Below are 6,000 nucleotides of genomic sequence, written 5' to 3' on the forward strand. Positions count from 1 at the left end.
ATTTTATCCTAAAGTAGATAGGTAGCTATTTCAGACATACAACTGCAATGTTAAGGCTTATGTTTCTAAAGAAGCACATTCTTTATTGCTTCATAAGCCAATACTCATCTGAAAATTGCATTTACTATTTTGGATATCAAGTCTGTATAATAAACTGTGTTAGTTTCTATAATGGCATTAATCCACTTGTATATGTAAAGTCACCCCTGAAGACTTTGTAAAATGTGAATATAGATACCACATGATTCCTTCCTTAGCCAGGCATCTCTGAGGTATGTCATGATGGCTAGTATTCAGCCACACATTGGTGAGTGATATTTGGAAATGTCAGAGCTAGCAAAGAAAATGAAATCTGCAATAGAAAAGTCACCCAGAGGTTTCAGTGAGGCTAACTCTTTTGAGACCTGCAAGAGGCAGTGTGCCAAGTCCCAGTGCTGTCTCAGCAATCAGATAAACACACACGTCTTCATGTGACAGTGACCATTGACAGATGATCTATAGGGGCCTGCAAGGAAATACAGCTCAGTTAACACTTGACCGGGTGCTCTTCTCTGCTTTACGCAGTGGGTTGACTTCTGTTTTGCTGCTCAGACAGACATACTTTCTTGTAATATTGATATGTAGCCAGTGTTTTGATCTGTTTATTCCATACTCTCTTCAGTTTTTCTAATGTATAGTAGTTCCTAAAGGCCTCACTTGGAGCACTAGAACGCACAAGGGCATAATCAACTTGAGAATCACGTGACTAAAGGCTAAATAAACCTTTTGCCATGTAAGAAATAATTATCCAAAATCTAATGCTAGGACTTTCTTTTTTTCCTTCAATGTTTAAATTGTAAAAAATGCCTTTATTGTTAAGGGTTTCTTTATCTCCTGATCATTGTGGCTATCAGAAGGGACAGGGTAACCATGAGAAGACAGCAGGACAAAGAGTACATAGGCATGGTTTCTAGCTGACCGTTGAGATTACCCAGCTAGGTATTTTCTGCTCTGGGTGTGGGATTACTCTTCATTAATATGAGAATTAAATGATCTCTAGAGGTCTATTTTCTCCTCTGTAATTCAGTAATATTTTTTTCTTTGAAATATCATCCCACTTTTCTGAAAAATCACTCAGCATACTCAACATAATAGCTTTATAGAAGGGAAACCTATAATTCCTAGAATCCCTTGAATTTAAGTACTTTAATGTGCTTGAAATACTTGTTATACAATAGATGTCCTTCAAATAGATGCCCTTCAAGTATTGGTTCTCTTACATATTTCCTTCTTTCTTCCTCTCCTTTTCAGATATAAGTTCAGCACAGTGAGGTACAAAAGTAAAATGTTTTAAAAATTCTTAACATGAACTACACAATTAGAAAGAATTTTTTGGAACCTGCATCTGGCTATGATAACTAGAGCATAGCTATGGATTAGCCAATCATTAAGCCATTCATCTGGCCATTACAGGATAATAGGTATGGATTATCTAATCATCAAGCTATGTATTTTCATTATCATTATCCAATCAGGGATAATAAATATGTATAACGTAGCTTTCTGAAGGCACCAGTGCATAAGGAGCCAGGACTTGAAGAAACAAGGTACCACAGAGGTGAGAGATGAATTGTGAGGAATCTGATATTCCCCAATGCTTTTCTTCTTAAAGCATAAGAAACAGCAAGTGATGGGTTAAAAATCTAAGCAAATATTTTAATAGTGCTACATTTTCAGGGAGAAAAAATTAGAAACATAGTGCCCCTTGATGAAAAGGAATGCTGAAAAACATCCCTGGGTTTCAGTTCCGATTCCTGAAAGGCTTCTTCCTAGAGCAAAAGCACCAGAAGTGGACCAAGCCTCATTCAGACTAAAATCATATTACTAGATATTGAATTAAGGTGATCTTCTAGAAGAAAATTATATCCTCCTTTGGAAAAAGAAAAACAATATCTAGAGACTCCATAATATTTCATACACTCAGTCTAGAGTTTTAAAAAAAATTACAAACATGCCTGAAGACAGGAAGGAACAGTTAAAAAAAAAATTCAGACAATAGAAAATGGCATCTTCTACATGTTGGAGTTACTTACAAACTTTCAAATAACTGTGAAAAAAATGATCAGAAAATAGAACACAATATGAATAGTTTCTCCAGAGTACTGAAATCTATGTAAAGACATGAAATTAAAAGAATAAAAACTGTAATAACTAAAATATATTATTTTATGAGCTAATAACAAATTAGAAAAAACAGAAGCAAGGATTTGTGAACCTAAGTAAAGAAATATCCAAATTGACAAAGGGGAAAAAAATTATAAACATGGAAAAGATCTTGGATGGTCATATGAGACAGAATGAAAAGTTTTAATATTCATGAGTTTAAAGTATAGGAGAGGGGAAATAGAACGAGACAACAACAATATTTGAAAGTTATTTGGGAAGATTTTTTCAAAATTGTTGAAAGATATCAAGCGACAGATTGTCAAAGACCTATTAAACCAAAGGAGAATATTTACAATAAAACCACGCTGAGGTATACCATACCAAAATTGCTGAAAACCAATGATGATAAAATGTTAAAAGCAAGACACAGTGCCTTCAAATGAGCAATAATAAGACTGATGTCTGGCTTTTCAATAGAAATAAAGAAAGTCAAGTTAAGTCTTTAACCTTAATTACTTGACCAGATTAAAACAAACAAACAACAAATAAAACCCCCCAAATTATACACTTTCTACAATGACACATGTTGAAATTTATAGGAAGATAAAGAAATGCCATGTAAGCCCCATCAAAAAGAACCTTTGTATGGCTACATTAACACCAGATTAAGTAGCTCTGAGATATAACATATATTATAAAAGATAAATTTTATAAAGATAAAATGGTCAGTCTACTGGAATAAGTAACTCAAAAAATTTTAGACGTCTAATAACATAGTCTCAAAAAATGAAAGAAAACACAAAATAACTGAAATTAATGGGGAAATAGATATATTTGCAAATGCAATGAGAGATTTTAAAAACCTTACTTAAATAATAATAGATCAAGCAGACAATTATTCTGCAGGGATATACATAATAAACCAGGTTGACTTAATTGACATGTATAGGACGCTGAATCACCAAACTGCACCACTCATTTTTTTTTCCAGTGTACATGGAACACTTACAAAATTAACAATACACTGGGCTGTAAAGCAAGTCTCAAGAAGCTTTAAAAAATTGTCCATTCCTTTTGACAAGGTTTGGGTTTGAACGTAAATCAAAATTACAAGGCATAGTAGGCTTTATCCACCACCAAGCTTTTTTAGCTTTAAGAAAAGACATAAGACACACAATACAGCATGAATAGCAAGAACACAGTAGGAATCTCAGACACAGTGCCCCATATCTCCGATATGATCTTGGGATATGCCTGGTAATGAAAGATGGCTGAGTGTGTGTGAAACCACTTCAGCCCAGAGAATCTAGCCTCCTTGGGGCTGTTTTAGCTTTTATTAATATATTGGTCACATATCCCCTTCTTGAATATGTGCCTCACTCCCATTGTTCAGAGTAGCTCAATCTCATCAATTGCAGGTTACTCAAAAAACAATCTCAAGGATAAAAGTACAGGTGATCAGTCAAAACATAGCATTCATTATGGATCCAGTTTGCTCCTATGAATTTCTTGACTTGCTATTGTAAAAGGATTCTAAGCATCACTCTCAGGTGTTTCTAAGGCTAGAGGAAGGAATACAGATCAACTGTTACCTAACATTTCAAACAGGAAACCATTAACATGAAAATAATTATAATGCATGCAAATATTTGGAAATAAGATAATAAATTTCTAAATAAGTCACAGTCCAAGAAAGAACCAAAAGAGAACAGAAAATATCAAAACTTGTGGGATATAGGTAAAGCTTTATTCAAAAAGAAATTAGGACAAGATTAGCAAAGAAAACTCAATGAATATAGGAAGAAGGAAACAAGACATATAGCAATGTACAATAGAGATCATAAACTAAGCCAAAGTTTGTTTCTCTGAAAATTATAATAAATTTGCTGGAATAAGTGATCAGTAAAATGTGAATGTACAAAGTAACAATATTCAAAAATTTTAAATGGGCATTCCATCAAACTTTATACATTAAAATATTAAGATATGAACATTTGAATACTGTATGTTTGGAAATCCACCTAAAATTAACAAATTCCATGAAATACCGTGTCTTCTAAAAAAATCAGCTCCTTAAGTAAAATACTTTTCACAAAGAAACTCCGGAGCCTGCAGAGTTCATCAGTGAATTCTTCTAAACATGTAAGAAAGAACAAAGTCAGTATTACAGAAAATATTTCAGAGCATAAAAAATGTGGAATATACTTCCCAAAGTGTTTTGTAAGGTCAAGAAAATCTTCATAACAAACACCTAGTAAAAAGAAAAAGATGTCAAAGCCAATCTTTCCCAAAAACACAGATGCAAAACTCCTAACAAAACAATAATAAAGAAAGTCCAGCAGTTTACATAAAGGATGATTGGCTTTATCATAAACAGTGTGATTGTTTTTGTTTATTCCAGACATGTTATGTTACTCTAACACTTCAAATGAAACCAATGTAATTCACTAGGTTAAGAGCAAAAGGAGAAAAATCATGATAATGATTATCTCAGTACATGAAATAAAGGCATTTATTTGTTAAATTCAATAACCCTGGGCGGTTTCAGGAAAAAAATCTACCTTTTCAAAAATACTTGTGCCTCCAAGAACATGCAGTTAGCTTTATCTTAAATGGTAAATATTGAAAACTCTCCTTTGAGATTAAAAACAGAACAGTCACCTTCTATACAGCATGGTACTAGAGACCCCAGCTATTTTAGTAATGGCAGACATAAAGAGTGGAGAGAAAGTAATAAAATTATCATTATTTGTATATGTATTTTTCTATATACACATGGTAGTTTATGTAGAAAAGTTAATAAGATTATAAAAAAGGTTCTTAGAAGTAATTTGTGAATTGAGCAAGGTTGTTGGGTACAAGGTCATGACAAAAATAAATCCTAGTTCTATAAATTAGTAAAGAAATAGAAAATGTTTGAAAAACCATGCCATTTACAATAGAATCAAAACAAAATACTCAATAATAAATCTAATGAAAGTTGTGTGAGGGCTTCCCTCGTGGCGCAGTGGTTGAGAGTCCGCCTGCTGATGCAGGGGACATGGGTTCGTGTCCCGGTCCGGGAAGATCCCACATGCCGCGGAGCAGCTGGGCCCGTGAGCCATGGCCGCTGAGCCTGCGCGTCCCAAGCCTGTGCTCTGCAATGGGAGAGGCCACAACAGTGAGAGGCCAGTGTACCGCAAAACAAAAAAAGAAAGAAAGTTGTGTGAATCTGGTACACAGAGAACTACAACATTCTTGAGACTAATTAAAAATATCCAAATAAAAGGACAAGATTTGCTAAGCTAGATGGGAAGTTTCAGTACTGTAAACATGTCAATTCTTAAATAATGTATGCAATTACAATCAACATTCCAATAATTTCCCATGACAAACAGATTCCAAGAATTATACAGAAATTTAAAGAGCCACTCTAGCAAAGAAAAGTTGAAAAATTTACAATACCAGGTATCAAGACTTATAAAGTAACAGAAATTAAAATGATATGGTAAGACATAAGGATAGCACTAGACCAATGGATCAGAATATAGAGTTTAGAGAAATGAGCACATACATAGAGTAAGTTGATATGTGACAGAGGTGTCACTGCATTGCAATGAAGAAAGGATGATCTATTTAATAAATTGTGCTGGGACATCTGGATATCCCATAAAAATAATAAAACCCCACTTGATCCCTACCTTCTACTGTTCACAAAAGTCAATTGGATCTTTAATTTAAATGTGAAACATAAAACAACAATGGTAAAAAACAAAAATAACTTTCAAATTCTGGAAGATAACATAGGAAAATGTATTCATGACTTTCTTAAACTGGACATGAAAAGAATAGACTGTAAAGAATAAGATTGGAAAA

The sequence above is a fragment of the Aethalodelphis obliquidens genome, unplaced genomic scaffold (assembly GCF_003676395.1).
Source record: "Aethalodelphis obliquidens isolate GAN/ISIS:26980383/991018 unplaced genomic scaffold, ASM367639v1 scaffold21, whole genome shotgun sequence".
NCBI classification, from domain to species: domain Eukaryota; kingdom Metazoa; phylum Chordata; class Mammalia; order Artiodactyla; family Delphinidae; genus Aethalodelphis; species Aethalodelphis obliquidens.